Source organism: Halichoerus grypus, chromosome 1, assembly GCF_964656455.1.
Source record: "Halichoerus grypus chromosome 1, mHalGry1.hap1.1, whole genome shotgun sequence".
Lineage (NCBI taxonomy): Eukaryota > Metazoa > Chordata > Mammalia > Carnivora > Phocidae > Halichoerus > Halichoerus grypus.
In genome coordinates, this window is record NC_135712.1 from 15123933 (window position 1) to 15148563 (window position 24631).

General features: G+C 37.7%; 1 long non-coding RNA gene across 2 annotated transcripts in view; it reads right to left on the reverse strand.

The window, feature by feature from the left end:
* LOC144379686 (uncharacterized) overlaps positions 1–21602 on the reverse strand; it is a 76609-nt gene extending 55007 nt beyond the window's left edge. For both annotated transcript variants that reach the window (XR_013443024.1, XR_013443029.1), the window contains exons 1-2: positions 21517–21602; positions 13214–13309 (exon numbers count right to left, since the gene is read on the reverse strand). This is a non-coding gene — a long non-coding RNA (uncharacterized LOC144379686). The remainder of the gene's footprint in view (positions 1–13213; positions 13310–21516) is intronic.
* Between the last annotated feature and the right edge of the window lie 3029 nt (positions 21603–24631).

The following is a 24631-nucleotide window of genomic DNA, read 5'->3' on the forward strand; positions in this document are numbered from 1 at the left end:
AGATTTTATTTACTTATTTGAGAGAGAGAGAGAATGAGAAGGAGAAGGAGAGAAAATCTGAAGCAGACTCCAACTGAACACAGAGCCCAACATGGGACTCGATCCCACACCGTGAGATCATGACCTGAGTCAAAACCAAGAATCAGACACTTAACTGACTGAGTCACCCAGGCACCCCAGTTTGAAGGCAAATCTGACAGATGTATTGTCTGAAGGGTGAAATAAAAAGAGGACAAGAGGACAAAAATCAAGGCTTTTGGATGCATGAACTTGGAAGGAAAGAGAAACCACTGGGAAGGGGAGAAGTGCTTTTGGGTGGCTATTTGTGGCAACTAGCAATTTGGTTCTAGTCACAGTGAATTTGAGACTCCTGTAAGATGTTCAAAGGAAATTACAGAGAGCTCCGATTGGGGATAAAAGTGTGGGTGCTGTCAGCATATATGTAGAGTTAAAGCCATTCGAATGGTCACCTTGGAACAGTGTAGTGTTTAAAGGTTGGAAAAATGAGAATGAACTCACAAAGGGGACTGAGAAAAGTGACTGGGGAGATAAAAAAAGAACCAATAGAAAGAGTGGCCTCTCCAACACTAAGTGAAAAAAAGAACTCTAAGAATAAGGACATTGTCACTGAGGACAAATCTTCTGATGGGTTAAGTAAGATGAAAACTAAGAATTGACGATGAAACTTAACAATTTAGAAATTGTCAATGACTTTTACAATAGTTTTCATGGGAATTGTGAAGAATAAAGTCTGAACAAAAATCGAAGGCAGAATGGGAGAGGATAAATTTCAGATAAGGAAGAAGAAGCAGTGCTCTGTCAATTTTACTTGAAAAAGAGGTAAGAAACTGCAGTAGGAAGGGGCTGTGGGGATCAGAGGCAAAGTTTTGGGTGTTTGTTTTGTTTTGTTTTTTTAAGTTTGGCTCTATTGCAATAGGTTTGGATGTTTATGCTAAGCAGAATTATGGCCCACCAAATATGGCCATGTCCTAATCCCCAAACCCTGTGAATATGTCACCTTTCAAATCAATTCAAATCAAAATCAAAAGGATTTTGCAAGATTTGATTAATGATCTTGATGAGGGATATTAGTCCTGATTTTCTATGTGGATCCAGTGCCATTATTTATTCAGGTAGACCCAATGTAACTACATGAGTCCTTATAAGGGTGAGAGGGAGGCAAGAGGGTCAGAGAAGGAGATGTGATGGAAGTGTGTGTGTGTGTGTGTGTGTGTGTGTGTGTGTATGAGAGAGAGATAGAGAGAGAGATGATAGAGATAGAGATAGATAGAGAGATGATAGAGATAGAGAGAGAGAGAGAGAGAGAGAGCGCTTGAGATTCAAGGATGCTACATTGCTGTACTTAGAGATCAAAGTAAGGCTTGTGAGCCAAGGATGAAAGTAGCCCCTAGAAGGTGGAAAAATAGATATGAATTCTCATCTAGGGACTCCAAAAGGATATAGCCCTGCAAATCCGTTTTGTACTTCTGATCCCCAGATCTGTAAGTTAATAGAGTAGAGTTCTTTTAAGCCACTAAATGTGCTGCAATTTGCAATATCAGCAACAAAAGTGAATACAATGCTGTTGGGAATGATACAATCAAGAAGGGAAAATGATAAGGCAGGGGAGAGATGGAAACATCTGGAATGATGTCTTTCAACCTGTATCTTAGAGATATCAAATGGGATCTGGCGCACAGAGGGAAGGACATAGGTAGGATTTCATTCTAGTAACAGGTATAGTGTAAAATTGAGTTGCAATCGGTTGACACATTCAGTGGCAGAAGCATTTCCACAATTTCTTCAGTGAAGTTCAAGTCAACAGCATCAGCTAAAATTGGAGAACTGGGGAGGTATGTTGTGGACAAGTATGCAATAAGAGCGTGGGCAAATAATAGACTAGGGAAGAGTAATATGACTGCGTGGCAGAAATAAGGACCCACTTGAGGTTAGTGGTGATGGAGTGTCTGTTTAAACTTTTTCTTTAGTCATATTTAGCCTCCTAGATTGATTACAGAATCTGTGGAGAGTTGGGTTTCATCGAAACTGAGATTTTGCCAGAGAAATAAAACAAAGAAAATTGGAGTTAGAAATTGAGGGTGTATGCAAGGGCATCTAAGGTGTTTTAGGGAGAAAATGAGGACATGACTTAAGTTAGAGACATTAAAAACATGGTAAATCAATGAACTGTAGATTTCAGTGGGATCAAAGAGTTATTGGCAATTGAGTAGGGAGGTGGTGAAGGCCAGAGAGTGGGAAGCTTGAGAATACACTATGGGAGGGTGAAGCTGATGAGAATAAGAATGTGTAGAAAGCCGATCTCTGGGGCTGCACATTGGCATCACCTGGAGAGTGTAAGTCAAAACCGCATTAAATCAGCATCTCTGGGGATGGATCCCAGACATTAGTATTTCCTTCAATTTCTCCTGTATGATTCTAATATGCAGGCAAGGTTTGAATACCACGAGAGTGGGTAGCTGAGTGGAGTGAAAAACAAGAGCACGGGAAGCCCAGGAGATAATACCTATGTTCTAAAGATGAATGAGAAAACCCGTGAGCTGGAATTGACCTCTATCAAGGAAAAGTATTACGGAACTGTCAGCTGTTTTAGGATACAGTTACGGAAACTTTCATCATTATCATAAATTAGGCTTTTGTCCTTCTTAGCACAAGGACAATTGAATTAATTATTTGTCCAAGGAATCTTGGGCAGCATGTTGCCTGGTTGTTATGAAAAGAAAAAGAAATAGATGAGTTTCTCTCCACCCTCCTCTACCATTACATATGGGAAATGTTTATAGAATTCTAATTTAAACATTTGACAAAGAGATAGACCTAAACTACAAGTTACATGTACCAGTGTTCTTGCTTAGAGACACATAAGGAAACCCCGAGATTAAGCCTGAGGCATCAGCAGGCATTTAAGCAGCCACTGAGTAAGATGTGAACAATTATGCATATACTTCTGCACAGACACTGATAGTTACATGCCCAGTATCTATTTTTCCTTCTCTTTTACTAAGAGAATCTCAATTTTGTTTAGAGCGAGAATATACTTTGTCAAAAATATACCCATCTCAGCTCTTCCTTGACCTAGTTTTGCCATGTGACCCACATCTGGCCCCAGGAGATCTAAGTGGGAGTGTCCTAAGTCAAGCTTCAGAGAAAGTTTTGTTTGGTTAGGTTTGTTTCTTTCTGATAGAGAGAGACTTCGTTTGGAGCATAAGGTTTTGACCCTTTGCACACCCCCTTCTCCTTTGCCTGGAAGTGACTCAGGCGTTCTAAGACTCTGAGGACCAGTGCCACATGTTCGATTGCTGGGATCAGGAAGCTAGATGGAACTTCCATCCCTGAGGAATTATCAGAGCAGCCCTGCCAGCCCTGAGCTGCTAAACACTACACTTTTTTTTTTTTTAAGGGAGAAAAATAAACATCTTACTTGTTTAAGCAACTTCAGTAGAATGTGTGTTATATAAAGGCAAGTGTAATTGCTAGTGAATATAATTTTCTTCAAAGAGTTTTAAAAACACCTTACTTGATCCTTCATTATAAGTAGGAAAAAAGACACTTAATCAGTAGATTCCACGAATTATGTTTAAAATTACATTTATGCTCATTGATAGAATGGAATACAGCATTACTACAAATATGATGAGGTAGACAAATATGTAATGCAATAAAAATGTTCAGGATAGACTATTAGGTGGGGAAGCAAAGGAGTTAACATGATGTCATGGATACTAGGTCTTGACTAGACTTATTTTCACCTAAATCTCATCTATTTTTTTTTTTTTTTCTTTCTTTTCAGGTCTGGTTGTGGTGGTCAGGGTTGTGGTGAGAGTAGCATCAAGGAGATGTGTCCTGAGAACCTGCCTATGAAATAACACAAAGACACTGGTGTGTGTAAAGGTGGGGTGGATGGCTGCATTGTAAGGAGGGGAAAGCAACCTATGCTTATCCTTCTTAGGAGTTCTTGACAACCTCAAGAAACCAACTTTAAAGAAAGTTTTAAAAAATATATTATTATTATTTTCTTTTTTCCTGCTTAAGTTTACTGGCTAAAGTTTTGCCAAGATATGGCTTATTATTTTAAAAAGAAAACACTTTCACCTTTAATTTTAGGGAAGCCAATTATTGATAAATATTATTATATACATATATAATGAGCAAGAGTTACAATTAATATAAAAAATACCCACAGTGTTTATACATTTCCTCTCCAAATCACTGATTAGTGAGTTTATGGTCAGCTAAGAGCTGCATTTTTGGTTTTTTATTTATTTATGACTGGTAGCTTTTGGACATTCTTCAGAAAATGTTATATTCTAGAGGTCACCGCTTGATCAAATTTTGAAGGTTTTCTACTCAGGTGAATGAACGTTTGACATTTTATTCCCTTAGATGTGAATCACATACATTAAGCACAACAAAAAGAGCAAAAACCATTTTTACTTATCAAGAGAGTCCCATCTAAAATATTAAGTAAGGTGAAACCTTTTGTGATCATGAATTCTCTTGGGCTTTATGTGGGTTTTTTTTTTCTATGTAATTTTGTACATTTCCCTAATAATTCTATGAAAAAGTATAGCTGATTTATGTGGCTGTTTGCTATTTTCAAGGTGCAATACAGATTTGCCTGGGGGAGTAATGACCACCTGTTGCTTTAAAAGGACAAATCTTGAAATGCCTTAAGAATAGATTCTACTTTCTCTGACAGGTGACAAAACTCATCTTTCACCATAAATGTAAATTTGCATGACTGGTAAATTTATCCATAAGCTTTTGGGAACATTATTTAATACACTTTACATATTACACCAGAGGAAAGAATCAAATAACACATTAGATTTCTACTAAACCACTCATCACACTGTATATTGGTGTTAGTTTCAAAATAAAATTAATTCAGTATATTGTTATTGAGCATATAGTGTTTTAAATTTAACTTAAGTATTGAAAGAGACAAAGTTGAATCGATGAGTAAGATATCATCCTAGAGATGTTTAAATCCAGACATGAGGAGAAAGGTGACACAAACAAGCATATGACTGGTATCCAAAGGGACAGACTCTCATAAGACTATAGGTTTTACTGGAGAGAGAAAATAATTCCTATCTGGAGGTGAGTATGGGAAAAAACAGGGAAAAGTTCATTTAGATGGAAATTAAGATGAAACTTGAAGGATAAATAGTTGGAGATTTGGTTGGGTGTGAAGGACTTGGAAATTTTCAGGTAAAGGTGGATGAAGGAAGAACTTTGACAAAGGCATGGAGCTGGAACAGTGAAGGGTGTATTTAACTGGGTTGCGATTAAATGAAAGGAAATAACAACTAATTTGATGAGAACAGTGGTTTGGATACATTATATGGGTCCAGGACCATGAATGCCAAGTGAAAATACTTCCCTAATAGCATCAGAAGCTATGGAGTAAGAGAATTACATGGTCAGAGCTGCCCAATGTAATATTATTCAGCAACAGGTGAGATACATATAGCTCTTCAATCTCTGTTCCTATCTTAACTTGCATCTTATACCCCAGTAAAACTAAATGACACTTGGTTCCTTGAAAATACTGGTGGATTCACATCTCTATGTCCTTGATATCACTGCCTTTTCTGCAAGTCATTGATTTAAAAAAATATGTCACACATCCATTGTTTACCAGGTCCTCCTCTTTTGTCAGAGACACAAACCCCTGTAGAGGAAGATTCCCACTATTATGACAGGTAGCAAAAAGCACAGGGTGACCCAAAACTGACAATGACCAGCATGCTCTGCGAGCCCATATGAGGAGCACCTAATTGAAACCCCAGACTTAGGGAGACAGGGAGGGCATGTGGGGAGAGATAATCCATGGGTTTATTTGCCTGGCAAACACACAAGTTTCCAGATTTGGATCCTGTTTCATTTCTCTATAAAAATATTTCTGTCCCTTTCTTCTCTACCTGGCGGAATTCTCCATGCCATCCTCTGAGCCAAACATGACATAATAATAATAATTTCTTAACCACTCGTAAGTGTTATATAGCACACAGTCCTTGTAAGAGAATATAAAATACTGGCAATTGGTTTCCTTTCTTGCTGTGACAAAGTACCACCAATTTAATGGCTTAAAACAACACACATTTATTCTCTTACAGTCCTGGAGGCCAGGTATCCAAAAATGAGTCTTATAGGACTAAACCAAGATGTCGGCAGGTCTGCCTTTCTTTGGGAGGTTCTAGAAGGGAAGAATCTGTCCCCTCACCTCTCCTAGCTTCTATAGGATATCTGCATCCCATCATCCATGGCCCCATCCTCCATCTTTAGAGGGTGTCACTCCAACCTCCGCTGCCATTGCCACATCTCCTTTTTCTGACTTTGACCCTCTGCCTCCTTCTTATGAGGGTCCTGTGATTACCCTGGGCCCACCCAGATAACCCAGCACAATGGCCCCATCTCAAGATCCTTAACTTAATCACACTTGCAAAGTCCTTTTTGCTATGTAAGGTTACATTTCCACAAATTCAGGGGAGCAGGATGTGGCTATCTTTGAGGGGAGGGCCATTGTTCTGTCTACCCTACCTTGTATGGCTAAGGCTATGTTTTATTTACTTCTGAAATCACAAGTAGACACTGCTTGCTAAATAAATGATAGTTACTGAATTTACATCTGTTTTACGTACTGTGGGTTTGGAGAGGTGGAATTAGCAAGACAAGTTGGGAAGATACTTCTCTGCTCTAGAAGAGAAGCTCTCCGAATCTGCCTGTGTGCCCCATCCAATTCAAAATGGCTGCATCTCCCTTAGAGGCTAAACCTATCCTAATTTCTAAAGATATTATTGCATGGTTTTCCTGCTTCATTGTTGCTGTTGAAAACATAGCTATCAGGTCAGCAATACAGCAGAATAGACATTTTCTATCAATATCCTCACCACAAAACATTGATTTTGACAGTCACTGATGGACAAGAGTAGCTTTGTGAGAGTCCGGGAGTTCAGTGGATAAGTTTCAACACACAGTCGTACAAAAAAATCTGAGAATAGGGGTGCCTGGGTGGCTCAGTTGGTTAAGCGTCTGCCTTCGGCTCAAGTCATGATCCCAGAGTCCTGGGATGGAGACCCATGTTGGGCTCCCTGCTTGGTGGGGAGCCTGCTTCTCCCTCTGCTTGTGCTCTCTCTCTCTGTCAAATAAACCAATTAAATCTTAAAAAAAAAAAAAAAATCTGAGAATAAATGCAATGAAGAGAGTGAGAAGAACAGTTTTACTTTACCCACATCATTCCTCCCCCAAAGCAGCACAGCTCAGTGCCAAGAAGGTACACCTTGGCCTTTGATTTCTCTTATGGGGAAAGTGAAAGCACAGGGAGTGAGTGCCGGCTTCCCAGACCAGCCAAGTGGGACGCTGTTTAGAAGTCCCACTCCTATCTTGCCCTATTCAGAAGAGGTGACTGATGTGGCTGAGGGGTTGGAAGAGGCTAGCAGCACGACAATCAGGGCTCAAAACTCATTAAAGGGCCATGGATCCTACTACTTTACACACTCCATTAGGAAGCCCACCCAGGAGCCACTTGGAATGCTTCCCTTAAAGACCCACCAATTGACTCATGCCCACCCCAATGCTCCACTTGCCTCATCAAACCCTAGTGGCTGGCACCCTGCACATACCTCCATGGACAGTGAATGGGAGCCTTTGCAGAAGGCTTGCAAGAACATGCAGAAAGCTGGCCTAACTCTAGGATTGGAAGAAGGCACACAAATAGGCTGAAAGTGAAGGGATGGAAATAGATATTCCATGCCAATGGAAACCAAGAGAGCAGAGGTAGCCATACTTATAGCGGACAAAATAGACTTTAAATAAAGAACTATAACAAGAGACAAAGAAGGTCGTTATATAATAAGGGGAACAAATCATCAAGAGAATATAACTATTGTAAACATATATGCACCCAACTTTGGAGCACCTGAATTTATAAAGCACATATTAACAGATCCAAAGGGGGAAATAGCCAGCAATACAAAAATAGTACAAGAATTCAATGCCCCACTTAAGACAATGGATAGATCATTCAGATGGGAAATCAATAAGGAAACATTGGAATGGAATTACACTTTAGATCAAATGGACCTTCCAGACATAAATAGAATACTCCATCCAACAGCAGCAGCATACACATTCTTCTAAAGTGCACATGGAACATTCTCCAGGAGAGATCACATGGTAAGTCACAAACAAGTCTTAACAAATTTAGGAAGATTGAAATCACATCAAATATCTTTTCTGGCCACAGTGGTATAAAACTAGAAATCAATTAACAGGAGAAAACTGGAAAATTCATAAATACCTGGAAATTAAAAAGCATACTCTTAAACAACCAATGGATCAAAGAAGAATCAAAAGAGAAATAGAAAAAAAGAATCTTAGAACATGATAATGGAGGCACAACATATCAAAACTTACGGGATGCAGCAAAAATAGTTCTAAGAGGAAAGTTTATAGTGATAAACACCTACATTAAGAAAAAAGAAAGACATCAAATTGACTTAACTGTACATATCAAGAAATTTAAAAAAAGAACAAACCAAGACAAAAGTTATCAGAATAACAAACATCAGAGTAGGGAAATGCAAATGAAAACCACAATGAGATTTTACTTCACACTTGCTGGGATGACTATTATCAAAAGGTCAAAAGATAACAAGTATTGGTAAGGAGGTGGAGAAAGGATACACCTTTGTACACCATTGGTGGGAACATAAATCAGTATAGCCATTATGGAAGTTCCTCAAAAAATTGAAAATAGAACTACCATATTACCCATTAATCCGACTTCTGGGTATATATTCAAAGAAAATAAAATCACTATCTCAAAGAGAAAGCTGCACTTTATCTTCTTTGCAGCATTATTCACAATAACTAATAATAATTACTCCAAAATGTGGAACCAACCCAAGTGTCTGTTGACTGATGAATAGATAAAGAAAATGTGATACACACACACACAAAAATTAAATATTACCCAGTCTTAAAAAGAAAGAAATCCTGTCATTTATTATAACATGGATTAACTTGGAGGACATAATGCCAAGTGCAATAAGTTAGACACAGAAAGATAAATACTGAAAAATCTCACTTATATTTGGAATCTAAAAAAATTGAACTCATAGTAAGAGAGTAAAAAAAAAAGTTACCAAGGACTGGGAGTTGGGGAAATGGGAAGATGTTGGTCAAGGGTACAGATTTCAGTTATAAGGTGAGTAAGTTGTAGAGGTCTAATGTATAGCATGGTGACTACCATAAAGAATAATGACTTGTGTACTTGAAATTTGCTGTAAGAGTAGATCTTTTGTGAACTCATTAAACACACACATACACACACACATACATACACAAAGGTAATTAGGTGAGTTAATAGATATGTTAATTAACACGATTGTGGCAATCACTTCATAATGTATATACATTTGAAAACATCACATTGTACACCTTAAATATTTGAATTTGCCAGTCATACTTCAATAAAGTTGCAAAAATAAAAAAAGAAAATTAAAACAGGCAGTTATTCCAATTGTTTCTTTGTAATAAAGGTCTTTTGTCATTGGTATTCTGCAATTTACCATAATACATCTAGGAAGGGTATCTTTTTATTTATCTGCTGAGAATTAAATGTGCTTCCTAACTCTGGTTGTCTTTTCATTCTGTTGATTGTTTGCTGTGCAGAAAGCTTTTTATTTTGATGTAGTCCCAATGGTTTATTTTTGTTGTTGTTGTTTCCCTTGCCTTAGGAGACATATCTAGAAAAATGTGGCTATGGCTGATGTCAGAGAAATTACTGCCTGTGCTCTCTTCTAGGATTTTTATGGGCTCAGGTATTATATTTAGGTCTTTAATCCATTTTGAGATGATTTTTGTGTATAGTGTAAGAAAATAGTCCAGTTTCATTCTTTTTGCATGTAGCTGTCCAGTTTTCCAAACACCACATGTTGAAAAGACCTAACTCTGACTACTTGAAAATTCTGATTTCAGATTCTGACTTTCTGGAAAATTCTTATTATTTCTGATTATGGCCTTCTTCATTTATATTATCTCCAATTAAATGTAACTCCTGTTAAACTTACTTTGACTTTCTCTACCCTCACAACACTTGAAATTTTTAAATATTTTTCTGACTCTTTTCCTTATGACATGTAAATAATTCTTTAAATGTATATTCCAATAATCTGAATTTTTTTAGTCTCTTGTAAAACCAATTTTAAAATTTTTTAAAGCTTAATTTTACTAGAATTTCCCTTTACTTTGTTTTGTCTGAAACACACCTGCTCATTTTTGATAAACTTTATCTTCTTAATTTGAGTCTACATTTTATTTTATTATATGTATTCTCATTTTATATTCTGAATATATTCTATATTCCTTTTATATTCTATCCTATAGAATACCTATATATTTTATAGTCCAATATCTCAATATCAAGTTTTTGGAGATCTGATTCTGCTATTTTTTTTCTTCTGCCAGTTCTCACATATTATGATGTTTCCTTGTGTATTTTGGGTTTTGTGACTATGAACTCTGGTTATTGAAAATCTGTCACCGGGAATTCATGAAGGACTCCTTCAGAAAAGAGTTACATTTGTTTTTGTTAGGGACTTTTAGGTATTACCAACCCAGATCTGCTTTAAAATAAAATTCTCAGCTTGTAACTTTGTGGACCATGCAAATAGTCTTAATCTAGACCCAAATGTCTACATGGCCACAATGTCTACTTTTGAAATTCTAGTCTGAGGCAAAGCAGATTTACTTTCTTTTGGACTTACTGGTAGAAATACTTTCTAATTTAACCTCTCTCTTTAAGTTGTTGCTCTTGAGAATCTCATCCTTATTCTAAAGTGTCTAATATGAATCCAGGCTTTTGCCCAAGTCCCATGGGCCATCCATCCCAACCAGCCATCCTAGACCACCAGGGAATGGTAGATTCCCTAAGGCCACTTACTGATTTCTCTTTTGCTAGTCTCCTAAGAATAAAGTTTCTGCTTTGTTCTTATTCTCAAAATATTTCTCCTATTTTCTTGAAAACTTCCTATGCATTAAATAAGGTGATTTTTTCTTTCAAAAATTTTAGTTTTTGTTTTTTTTTTAACTGAGGAAATGATAGAATATTGGTTTCCAAGATCAACAAGGAAAGTGATGAATGTTAACTGAAGTGCTGATTTGATATCCTATGCTTAATAGCACAAGAAGATTCTCTAATGGAAATTAAATAATCACTGAATTAAATTTAACAAAAAAAATATTCCTCAGATTTTATGATTTGTTTTAATACCATTCTTGTCAAGTAAATAACCTGCTTAAGAAATTTATAATTGCAAGACATCTGGGTGGCTCAGCTGGTTAAGCTTAGGACTCTTGATTTCAGTTCAAGTTATGATCTCAGAGTTGGGACACAGAGCCCCACATTGGGCTCCATGCTCAGCACAGAGCTTGCTTGGGATTCTCTCTCTCCCTCTGCTCTCTCTCTCTCTCTAAAATAAGTAAACAAAATCTTTAAAAAAAGAGAGATTTATAATTTGCCTCAATATTCTATCTCAAAAAAATCTAAACTCTTCTTACTTTTAAGGCTCTCTAGTATTTACCTCAACCTCATTCTTTTACTGCATAAATCTTACTAAAATGCCTAAAATTAAAGTTTTTAATGGGTTAAAAATATGACTTTTATGCCAATATAGCTTTCAAAAGGTACTTAACCCATTCATGAGAGCTACTAGGTCAGGAAGGCTGGTTGCAAGAGTATTTGAAGAAAGCCACACTGAGATAAGTTAAAGACAAACTTCTTTAGTGTCCCAAGAGTAATAAAACATAAGTTATCTCTGCCCAGAAACTATTTGCATTTTTATAGGAAAAAAAAAAACTTGTAAGTTAGCATGTAATTTCACAAAGTTTGAGCATCAACGAGTAGTAAATACCAAGTAAAACAAAGGTATAATCCCCTAAAAAATGAAAGAATCCTTAGTTGAGTCTGTTAAGTAATGTTCCTGCATGGCATTGAAAGGACATGTAGTTCTTACTTTGCCTGATTTCTAAATAGTACATCTTTTTTTTTAATTATTATTATTACAGGTGTGAAGTCTATAACAGCAAGGGCTTTACCATTCTTACCCACTCTTCTATGACCAGTGCATAGTGGAATGAGCTAACACGTAGTAGGTGCTCACATAATATGCTGAAGTAAAAAATGAATCAATGAAACTGTCTTAACTCTCTATGCCCTTTTCTCATATATTAATCTAAATGAGGATATCACTGCTCAATTGCACCTGACGCCTCCTTTTATATAAAATATTTGGTCATGTCTTATGGAATATTCTGAAATGTGAGTCACAGATCATATAAAATAGTCATTTGGATATGTCTTTATTATGTCCTATCTATAACATAAGGAAAATTTTAAAGGAAAATAATTTATTTAAGATAATACATATTTCATTATGTGATTGGAACTTCCACACTGAAAGATATAAAATTAGATGCTTGCTTTTATATGTGGATTCACTGTCAATATGAGAGCTACAAAAATAGATTAATAGGAAAATTAGATTTGTGTCTCAAATTCCCTGACTACCATTGCCATGGACAGTAGAATTTTTTTTTTAATGATGAACAGCTCTTAGTATAAGTTCCAAACAAAACAAAATTCAACCTGCCCTTGAATTACTGGTTACGGCATTCCTGAATTTTTCTTTGTTCATTAAAAAAAAAAAAAAGTTTTTACTTAAAAGTGGAGTAAAGTTCTATGTTCATAATCATAAACAGGTTTTTCACACTATCCACAAAATCACTAGGAAATTGCATAATATACAGGACAACACATCTTTGTGCAGGACTGTCTTTTATGTCTGTTTGTACAAGATAACCACTAGGCTTCCATTGATTAAATGCCAGCCAAGTTCTCAATCTTTGTGGCGAGCAAATTTCACTCCCCCCAAACACACACACACCTTTACAAGAAAGCTCCTAAGATGGTATTGCTCCAATTCAGGACCACTGGTGGAGGAATATCTTACCCTTTTTAAAGGGCCTATTTGAACACTACACCTTCATGAGTATTTACCAGTGATCCCTGTGGACATTATTTTCTCATTTCTTCAATACTTGACAACTTTTAAAGTTTGTACATGTGATGTAGTGATCAAGAGTGTGTACTCGGCAATCTCCCTGTCTGGGTTTCTATCACAGATACCTTTTGTGTCCTTGGGCAGCTCACCCAACCTCTCCGTGTTTCCATTTTCCGCATCTGTAAAAAGTGAATGGAATTGGCAGCTATCTCACTGGGTTGCTGTGGGGAGAAAATCCATGTCAGTTGCAAGATTAAAGATTAATTCTTTAATTTCTTAGTACATATTAGGTATTTTTCTGATTAGTACCAAGGTACTACTAGTCCTGTTTCTTTTTTTTTTTTTAAGATTTTATTTATTTATTTGACAGAAAGAGACACAGCGAGAGAGGGAACACAAGCAGGGGGAGTGGAAGAGGGAGAAGCAGGATTCCCACAGAGCAGGGAGCCGGATGCGGGGCTCGATCCCAGGACCCTGGGATCATGACCTGAGCCGAAGGCAGACACTTAATGACTGAGCCACGCAGGCGCCCCAGTCGTTTCTTAAAGTAGATGGTAAGCTCTTTGAAGGTGGAGCTGTTTTTTCTTTTTTTGTAAAGAAAGGCAGATTGCCATATGCAGTGCCTCATTTGGGTGTGTCCAGAGTCTTGGAAGCTTGATTACCCTATGTTCTCCTACAAATGGACCTTGAGAGCCTGTTTGGAGGTTCTAGCCAGGGAGCAACTACTTGTATACCCTTGACCCAGGAACAGCCTTCCTCTATGGGGCAGAGTGTTCAGGTTTAGGATGGACGCACATGAAGTGGTGAGGGAGGAAGGGACACCCGCCTAGCCAACCAGATCAGCCCAATCAACCCTGGTGATCAATGGGATGACAGATGTCACAGCCAGATCACCCTGAGGGTGGAGCATTTGAACAGTGGTGAATAAACTGTTAATAACTGATACATATGTACTTGTTAATTATGCATATTTAGTTTGAGCCATTGCTGGGCCACAATATCTAGACAACAAAACTCTTGAAAAGATGTCAGAATTGCAAAACATACTACGATTGTTCCCACAAAAGAATTATTAATTCAAAGAAGAGTGCTTAAAAGCAGAGGACGCCAAAAATATTTTTCTTGTTACTGATTTGTAGAATGCTTTTGGCCAAGTCACTAAGCTGCTCTTTATTCTCACTTTTCCCACAACCAACAACAGATGTAGCACCTGTTCCTGCCCTCTCTCTTGGGAATGTTGTAAGGTTAGGTAACATGTATAAAGCTTTTGTTCCTCAGGCCACAGTACAATTATCTGTCCTCTTATTAAAATTTTTATGTCCTGTGACATCAGTCATTATAAAGGGTCTTAGTGAATCATATTCTCCTATGGATTTTATGTGCCAGAGGAAGGTGTGTCTATCTCTTTTTTCTTAACCACTAAATGCTACGAAATATTCACTACTTTATTATATAGTTGAGCAGTGTTACATAAAACTTCAAGTGTTCTCACCCTCAGCTTTTATGATCCTCATTAAAAAGTTCAGGAGAAAGCACTGAATTCAGATGGTGGAGAGCCTTGGTTTTATATTTTCATCTTTCAGAATGAAACATTAACTTTCAAATTAACCATGGAAGAACCTGACAATTTTCCATTTCTATGCAATTAAATTTATAATTAAGTGTCAATTGTTACTGATTTTTAATTTGTTTTTGTACGATAAATCCGTATGTTTTTAAGGCTAAAGAGCACTTAACTCCAATTTAATTAAATGCAACAAACCTAAGGTAGCATATGGAACTGTAAAATGTGGCTCTGAGGCCACCCTGTCTGAGCCTGAATCTTGGCTTTACATTGGCTGGATGACCTCCCACCTTAGTTTGCCATGTCTGGTATCCATTCCTGAAAGATGGAGATGAACATAATGCCAACCCTATGGGGTTATTTTGAGTTTTATTTTTATTTTTATTTTTTTAAAGATTTTATTTATTCATTTGAGACGGAGAGATACAGAGAGAGAGAGCATGAGCAGGGGAGAGGCAGAGGGAGAGGGAGAAGCAGGCTCCCCACTGAGCCAGGAGCCAGATGTGGGGCTTGATCCCAGGACCCTGGGATCATGACCTGAGCCGAAGGCAGATGCTTAACCATCTGAGCCACCCAGGCGCCCCTTATTTTGAGTTTTAATGATGATAAGTGATAATGCTGATCACACGGGTAATGATACATATCATCTGTGCAGAATACCTCCTTGTTTAACAAAGTGTTAGCCATGATTCTTTGTGCTGGAGGCTTGTCCTATGCAATGCAGGATGTTCGGGAGCATCCTTACCCTCCACTCACTAGATGTCAGCAGAATCTACCCAGTGTGAACAAAATGTCTCCAGATATTGCCAAATGTCCCCTGGGGAAAAATCTTGAGAACCATTGTTTTATAATGTAATAAATTTTGTGGGGAGAAGTTGGAGCCTTTATGAAATTACATAGTCCCTGCAGGTCAGAAGCATACAATTCAAGGAGGAGAGATGTAGCTCATTTGAACTGAGATATGTCAGAGTTTGAAGTCAGGCTCTGAACATTGTCTGCTGTCTCTGATTGCCTCATTTCCTCATTTGTAAAATGTAGATAACCATTAGAACTAAGCAGATAGTTCAGATAGTTAGCAGCAAAATAAATGCATAAAAATTAATTTAATTTTCTTATTTTGCAGTTTCAGATTATAATACAAGACCCAAATCATAACAAAAGTATAAAACACCTAGAAATAAAATCAACAAAATAAAACACCCCAAATCAAGTGAGACACCATAATTACTAAGAGATATAAATTAGAAAACTAGTATGTAAGACTAGTAGACTCTTGATCATTCTTAATATAATAGCATTGTAAGACTCTTGATCATTCTTAATATAATAGCATTCACATATTTCCTATCAGAATCCAATGTGTTTTGTTACTAATTTAACAAAAGTGTTTTAAATTTCATCTGAAAAAAAGGCAAAAGTTTTTTAAAAAAGCAGACAACAGTTTTTTTAAATAAAATTACAATAAATAAAAGATTATGTATTGATGTGAAATTAGACTAAAAAGAAATCCAGCCCATTTACAAAGCAGACAAAAAATATGAATAGATTTCTAGAAAGTTATAAACCCATGAGGCAGAATAGAAAATCCAGAAACAATGAGTATACTTTTAATAAAATAGTCCAAAAATATTTCTTGAACCCATACTATCTTTCTGGCATTGGTCTAAATACTGGGGGTATATTAGTACATAAAACAGAATATGTCCTTGTTCTCTTAGTTTGCTTAGACAGAAAGACAATAAAAAAATCAACACATAGATTTATATTATAAGGTTTAATAGTGATAAGTGATTTTAAAGAAATAATAAAGAAGGATAAAAATGACAGAGTGATGGAGAAGTTCTAGTTTAGACAGAGTGGTCACTGGTCAAGTCTCCTCTTAATAGGTAACATTTGACAGATCTTAAAAAAGCACATGGGAAGGTCTGCACATATATGAAGGGAGAGAGCATGGAGGGCTCTCAGGCCAGAGCAGTGGAGCTTAAGTCAAAGGAACTAGGGACCATATATTGTAGGGATGCTGGTTTTATTCTAAGTGTGATGGAAATCCACAGGAAGAAGCAGGAGACATAAACAGTAACAGACAAAATGGCAGGAGTAAGATTAACTAGAAAACAATTTCAGTAGGGTAGTATGTTAGGCCATGATATTTGTGGTGAAGAAGGTGAGAAATAGTTGAACTTGGGATTTGAAGGGGAACATGAAGAATCATGATGGATTGCATGTTGGCTGTGAAGCAAAGGCGTGAATTAAGGATGCCTTCAAGCTTTTTGATCTAAGAAACTGGGCATGTAGAAATTGTATTCACTGAGATAGGGAAGAAGTAATTCGGGGAAGTTTCAGTAATCAAGAGTTTGATTATGGGCAAATTATGTTTGAGATGTCTATTGGACCCCAATGTGGGGAAATGTCCAACAGGCTGTTAGGCAGATGAGTCCGGAGTTCAAGGAAGTGGCAACAACTGGAGATAAAAAGTTGGAGATGGTTTTCTAGCCCCAGGCTGGATTAAGTCACGGAGAGTATGCCTGCAGAGGAAGAGGTGTGGAGACCCAAGGCACTGGGTGAACCAAGCATAGGGCAATTTGATATATTATGTCTATTTTTTCTATTGTTGCTGTAACAAATTACCACACAGTTGTGGTAATCAAAGTATTAAGCGGGGCCAGGTTCTTCTGAGAGGTTTTTTACAGAACCTCTATAAAGACAATCTGTTTCTTTGCCTTTTCCAGCTTCTGGTAGTTGGCTCAACTTCCACTCTCCATCTTGAAAGTTAGCAACATCTGGCTGTTCTTCACATGCTGCCATCCCTCTGATTCTTCCTCTTCTGTCTTCCACTTTTCAAGATCCTCTTGATTATCAAGAACCCATCCATGTGATCCAGGATAATCTCCCAATCTTAAAATCATCTGCAATCATCTAAGTTCATCTACAAACTTAACTCCTCTTTTCCATATGACTGAATATATTTACAGGTTCCAAGTATTAGGATGTGAACATCTTTGGGGGGCTGTTATTATCCTTCCTACAATATGTAATAGAGACAGCATGTTTAAAAAAATGAGAAAACAATGGTTTATTCAATTAAAGATGTAGATATAACTGACTAAAAAATATGAAAAAAGAATTAGAGTGAATTCCTCATCTCACATCATGTATTGATTTAATGATCAATGTATTAAAATTTCCTTGTAAAAATCAGAATCTTCTTAAGAACTAGAACAATCTATGGAAGAGCATACTGAGGAATTAAAAAAAAAGCATAAAGGAAAGTATTAAGTGACTTGTGGCACATCGGCATTGTATGAAGTACAATGTACAGCAAAACAAAGCAGAGGTAAAATTTAAAGACAAACAACACACAAACCTATAACATAAAAGCAGATTCCATAGTGTTATTTATAATATATAAAATTACTATATATTTTTTAAGTTTATTAGGATTTTTATTTCCTTATAAGCCAAGCAAAAGATGCAAGTCCTTTAAAAGTCTAGCCACCTTTTTTTAAAAGGTTTTATTTAAATTCCAGTTAGTTGGGGCACCCGGTGGCCCAGTCAGTTAAGCATACAACTCTCGGTTTCAGCTCAGGTCATGATCTCAGTGTCCTGAGGGTGAGCCCAGAGTGGAGATTCACACTCAGCATGGAACCTGCTTGAGATTCTCTCCCTCTCCCTCTGCCCCTCCCCACACTGGCAAGCATGGGTGCATATGCAAGTGATCTCTCTCTCTCTCTAAAATCAATCAATAAATAAAATCTTTAAATTCCAGTTAGTTAACATACGGTATAGTATTAGTTCAGGTGTAAGATATATTCAGTGCTTCCATACACCTGGTGTTCATCACAGCAAGTACACTCCTTAATCCCCATCACCTATTTTTTTTTTAAGATTTTATTTATTTATTTTGACAGAGGGAGAGAGACAACGAGAGAGGGAACACAATCAGGGGGAGTGGGAGAGGGAGAAGCAAGCTTCCCACTGAGCAGAGAGCCCGACGCAGGGCCCGATCCCAAGACCATGGGATCATGACCTGAGCTGAAGGCAGTTGCTTAGTGACTGAGCCACCAGGCACTCCCCCCCATCACCTATTTAACCCATCCTTTCATCCACCTGCCCTCTGGTAACCATCAGTTTGCTCTCTGCAGTTAAGAGTCTATTTCTTGGTTTGTCTCTCTTTTTCCCCCTTTGCTCATTTGTATTGTTTCTTAAATTCTACATATGAGTGAAATCATATGGTATTTGTCTTTCTTTGACTGACTTAGTTCCCTTAGCATAAGATGCTCTAGCTCCATCCATGTTATTGCAAATGGCAAGATTTCATTCTTTTGCGGTGCCTGGGTGTCTCAGTCAGTTAAGCTCAGGTCATGATCCCAGCATCCTGGGATCAAGCCCAGCATCAGGCTCCCTGCTCAAAAGGGAGCCTGCTTCTCCCTTTTCCTCTGCCCCTCCCCTCTACTCCTGTGGTCTCTCTCTCTCAAATAAATAAATAAAATCTTTTAAAAAAAGATTTAATTTTTTACGGCTAAGCAATATTCCACTGTGTGTGTTTTATTTCCTTATAAGCAAAGCAAATTATTTTATTTCCTTATAAGTAAAGGAATTCTTTATCTTCTTCTTATTCTTCCACTTCTTTATCCATTCATCAGTTGATGGACCCTTGAGCCCTTTCCATAGTTTGGCTATCATATATAATGCTGCTATAAACATCAGGGTGCATGTATCCCTTTGAATTAGTAATTTTGTATTTTGGGTAAATACCTAGTCGTTCAATTGATGGATTGTAGGGTAGTTCTATTTTTAACTTTTTGAGGACCCTCCATACTGTTTTCCACAGTAGCTGCACCAGTTTGTATTCCCAACAACAGTGCAAGAGCGTTCCCCTTTTTCCATATCCTCACCATACCTGTTGTTTACTGTGTTGTTGATTTTAGCCATTTTGACAGGTGTGGAAATGATTTTTAAAACTTATATACCAAAAGCAAAAATGATCAAAGAAGATAAATAGATAATTGGTAAAAATGTCCATGTGAAATATAATAAAATGGGCTGTTTAGTTTATCTGAAAGGGATGTTATAAAAATAAGTATTAAATGAATATATTTCTATCAAGTTTTGATTATAAAATTAGTATACGGAAAACATTTACTATATGCAATAAGTTAACCAATTTTTGTTAATTATTTTATGTAATCCCTTTATACAGAGGAGAAAACTGAGGGTTAGAAAGGTCTCTTGGTAGTCTTTAAACTGATATCCATAGGAACCTGAGGGTCTCCAAAATATTTAGAGAGACACATCTGCTCAATGAGAGTTTTTAGTTATGTTGGATTATCTGGATGACAATTATGCTTGCCTCCTGCCCTATCACTGACACATGTGATGATCTAAAGTGAAAATGTTGAACATGTAATATGCTTGATCTCACTTCTTTCTGGTTGGCTTGTTCAAATTTTAAAGTAAGAATATTTGGGGGTGCCTGGGTGGCTCAGTCTGTTAAGCATCGACTCTTGATTTCCGCTCAGGTTATGATCTCAGGGTCCTGGGATCAAGCCCCACATCCAGCTCTCTGCTCAGCAGGGAGTCTGCTTGTTCCTCTCCCTCTGCCCCTCCCCCCCACTTGTGCACATGCTCTCTTTCCCCTCTCTCTCAAATAAATAAAATATTTTAAAAAATTAAAGTAAGAATATTTGGTCTGCATAACATAGTTACTGGTTGAATTATTTTTACTATTTATACAGGTATAATTATGTTTTGCAGTGATAGTTTTCAATTTAAATAAATTCAAAATTAGTTTCTTAAATCATATAATAAATTGAGACATTGGTTTGCCTTTGTGAAAATGACATCGCACACTGACGTAATTTTTAAAAATACAGGTCAAATGTAGTCATGGCACATTGTACTTACGTAGAGTTCAGAGTCACAAATCTAGCTAGTGGGATATTAAATCTTTACAATATACAGAGACACTCAGGCAATATCAAGTGAAAGAAAGAACTTGCTAAACTTTTCTCATATTTTGGTCACATGTAATGAACAGATCGGATTTTTGTACAACTCATTAGTAAGTATAGAAGTAAATATGTAATAAAGAACAGTACATTTTAATTTGCCAGTATTTTACTTATGAGCAGGCTCTCAAACGTTTTGGCTCACCACAATATTGGATAAATTTAAGAACAATTTCATTGTTAAAATGAAAAAAAAAATGACAGTGATAAATGGATGCTTCAGATAATGGTGCATCACACTGGAAATCCAACAAATAAAAAATGACTAGTAGAGGACAAATTATAAAAGTGTATCTTTCTGCTAGTAAATCTAACAACCAAAAATTAGTTTCAAAAATTCAATACTATGTACTAAATCAAAGTAACATTGATAATTTAAATTTTATCCATTGTGCAGTTTTGTTTGTATTTAATTTGTTGATTATTTTGGTTTTATGGTTTTTGCAAGAGCCATAACCATAAAAGTTTATACCATGTTTTATGTCTGAACATAACTAAAGTAATATTACGATATAAATGTTTTTTTAAAAAACTTGTTCTTCAAAGGTATTTGAACATAATTCATAGTTAAGAAGCACTATACAAATACTTCAGTGGAGGTGTTTTCAATGATAATGGATAAATATCATGCCCTCACTTGCTTTTTAAAAAATAACATTGTCTAATTACAGAAAGATAAGAGCAATAAATTCATCATTTTTATTTCAAAGCTTTTCACCACCTACTCACACAAGATGGATTTTAACTAGAAATATAAAATATTTACACTCAAGATTCTTGTCAAGGAGAATAACCTCAGATTCACTCTGGAGTCTTAAAAACTCTACGGAGAGAAATAATATGAATGTAAAATTACCTTAAATATATACAATCCGTCCATTCATATAGATCAGTGCCTCTCAGTCCCAGCAGCATACTAAAGTCACCTAAGACACTTAAAACATACTGATGTCTGGGTCCCATCATGAGCTATTCTGTCTGATTTAATTAGTTTGATGTGAGACCTGATATTTTTAATAACTTCCCTTGTATGATTCTAATTAAAAACCGAAACTGAGAACCACTGAAATAGAAACTCTTAAGCAGTGCTTCTCATACCGTCTGCCTGTTGGTATCACAGAGGGTGCATTTACAATACCAACTCTGCTATAACAAATCCTAACATAATGAAACTTCTGAAGCTGAAGCCCCGCCCCCAGGCTCCTGGTTTAATGGCTCTGGGGTGGGGCACCAAGCATTGGTAGTGTTTCGAAGCTCCCACAGGTGATTCTAATGTGCAGTCAGGCTGAGAACCACTGATCTAAAACCTGAACACCTGGACCACATCATTTAGGCTCCTGTAAAATAAGAACACCTGGGAAAATTTGTCTACTCTATTTATTGTAAGGATGTTGTTCATTGTATTCCACAGTGAAAGAAGTTCTTTCTGGTGTCAGAAGTAAGGAGAGTTATGCAACTCCTAAAGACATGTCTTTGTTTTTATTGCATGGACACTGCATTGCTGCTAAAAAGCTTAGAGGCAAGGGGCACCTGGGTGGCTCAGTCAGTTAAGCAGCTGACCCTTGATTTTGGCTCAGTCAGTTAAGCAGCTGACCCTTGATTTTGGCTCAAGTCTGGGGTCCTGAAATTGAGCCCAGGGTCAGGCTCTGCACTCAGCGTGGAGTCTGCTTGAGATGCTTTCCCGCTGCCCCTCCCCCCCATAAATAAATAAAATCTTTAAAAAAATAAAAAGCTTAGAGGCAAGTTCATGGCCAATGCTTAGCAAATGTGGCACCTATTTTGTGGAGAAACTTCATGCATTTTTTTTCTTAAATATTTTATTTATTTGACAGAGAGAGAACGCACACAAGTGGGAAGGGGGTGGAAAGGAGAGGAAGCTGGAGAAGCAGGCTCCCCGCTGAGCAGGGAACCCTATGATGCTGGGCTCAATCCCAGGACCCTGGGATCATGACCTGAACTGAAGGCAGATGGTTAACCAGGTAAGCCACCCGGGCACCCCACTTCCTGCATTTTTATCTTCTATTTTCTATTCTCATTTTACCCTGTCCCCCAAATCCTCATTTGTTTTTCATTAATCACAAAGCTCCTTGTTTTGTTGCCTATTTTGACAAGTCGTCTTCAATTATTTCTGCAGCCATATAAGGTGGAAAAAATGAAGGAGAGAAGGAAAAGGGAGAGAGGAAGATAAATTCAAAGATCTCTAGAGCATATTCTCAGCTGTCTGCCGAATCAAAAACACATATATTGAATACAGGTTTTCATTACCTGGAGCGAACTCAGATTTCTCTGATTGGTTTCATACAAAAGTCTATTTTAAATACTGACATGTAAGGGGAAGAGCAAGATAGCAGAGGAGTAGGAGACCTAAATTTCCTCTGATCACAGAAATTCAGCTAGATAGGGATCAAACCATTCTGAACACCTACGAACTCAACAGGAGATCGAAGAAAATAATAGCAACAACTCTGAACAGAAAAGCGACCACTTTCTGGAAGGTAGGACCTGCGGAGAAGTGAATCCAAGGTGATATTCGGGAAGATAGACGGCGGGGGAGGGGGCTTCCATCAGCTGCTTCTGGCAAGTGATAAAGCAGCGGAGCACAAAATTGGAACTTTTAGAAGTCTGCTCCGCTGAGGGACGTCGCTCTGGTGGCTAAGCTGGGGGTGGAACCCGCGCGGGACAGTGTGGTCTCAGGACCCTCGGGGTCACAGAAAGACCGGGGGTGCCTGAGTGCGGCAGAGCTCCCAGGTATCGGAGCGGGGAAGCCGGCTGCAGAGACGGAGCCGAGGGGCAGGCTCTCAGCTCGGGGTTGCCATAAACCGTGATCCGTGGCACAGTCGGGCCACTGCTCCTCCAGCAGGGACCCAACAAGCGGCAGATCCGGGGAGGCTCCCCTTCCTCCACCGGGAGAAGTGGTGTGGGAGTGCACCGCAGGGATCTGCTGGGTTTGGAGACTCCACACGGGGTCGGGTGCCAGAGATAGAAACGCTCGGTCACAGGCTGGGTGAGCACGGAGTGCGGCCTGAGACTGGGGAGACGGGAGTGACTGACGGCTTTTCTCTGGGGGCACACTGAGGAGCGGGGCCCCGAGTTCTCAGCCCCTCTGGGGCTGAGATCAGGAGGCCACCATTTTCACTCTCATCCTCCAAAGCTGTACTGAAAGCTTGCGGGGAACAAAAGCTACCGAGAGCAAACCCGAGCGGATGACTTAGCCCGGACCTGGCAAGGGCGGGGCAATTCCACCTCCGGCAAAGACATTTGGGAACCACGGCAACAGGCCCCTCCCCCAGAAGATCGGCGAGAACAGCCAGCCAAGACCGAGTTTACCGATCAATGAGAATGGCAGAACTCCAGCACTAGGGGAATACAGCACATAAAACTCATGGCTTTTTTCCCATGATTCTTTAGTCTTTCAAAGTTAATTTTTTTTAACTTTCTTTTTCTTTCTTTTGTTTTTGAATTTTTCTTTTTCCCTTTTTCAACCACATCTTATCAATCCCTTTTCTAAAAAACATTTTTATTTTTCATTTTTAGAGTCATATTCTATCTCTTCATAGTAGTTAACCTTATTTTTGGTATATATATATATATAAGTTGTTCTCTATTTAAAATTTTGAGACACAGTTTCTTCTAACAGACCAAAATATACCCTAAATCTCTAGTGTATGGCTTTGTTCTAGTCTCCTGCCTGATCACATTCTCTCCCCGCCTTTTTTTTTTTTAAATCCTCTTCTTTCTTTTTTCAATCAAATTCTTATCTTATCAATTCCTTTTATAAAATCTCTTATAATTTTCATCTTTATATTCATATTCCATCCCTTCATCGTATTAACCCTTATTATTGTATATATAAGTTTTTCTTTCTTTAAAATTTTGGGAGGCACTTTCTTCTAACAGACCAAAATACACCCAAAATCTAGTGTGTGGCACTGATCTATGCACCAGCCTGATCATATTTGATCATATTCTGG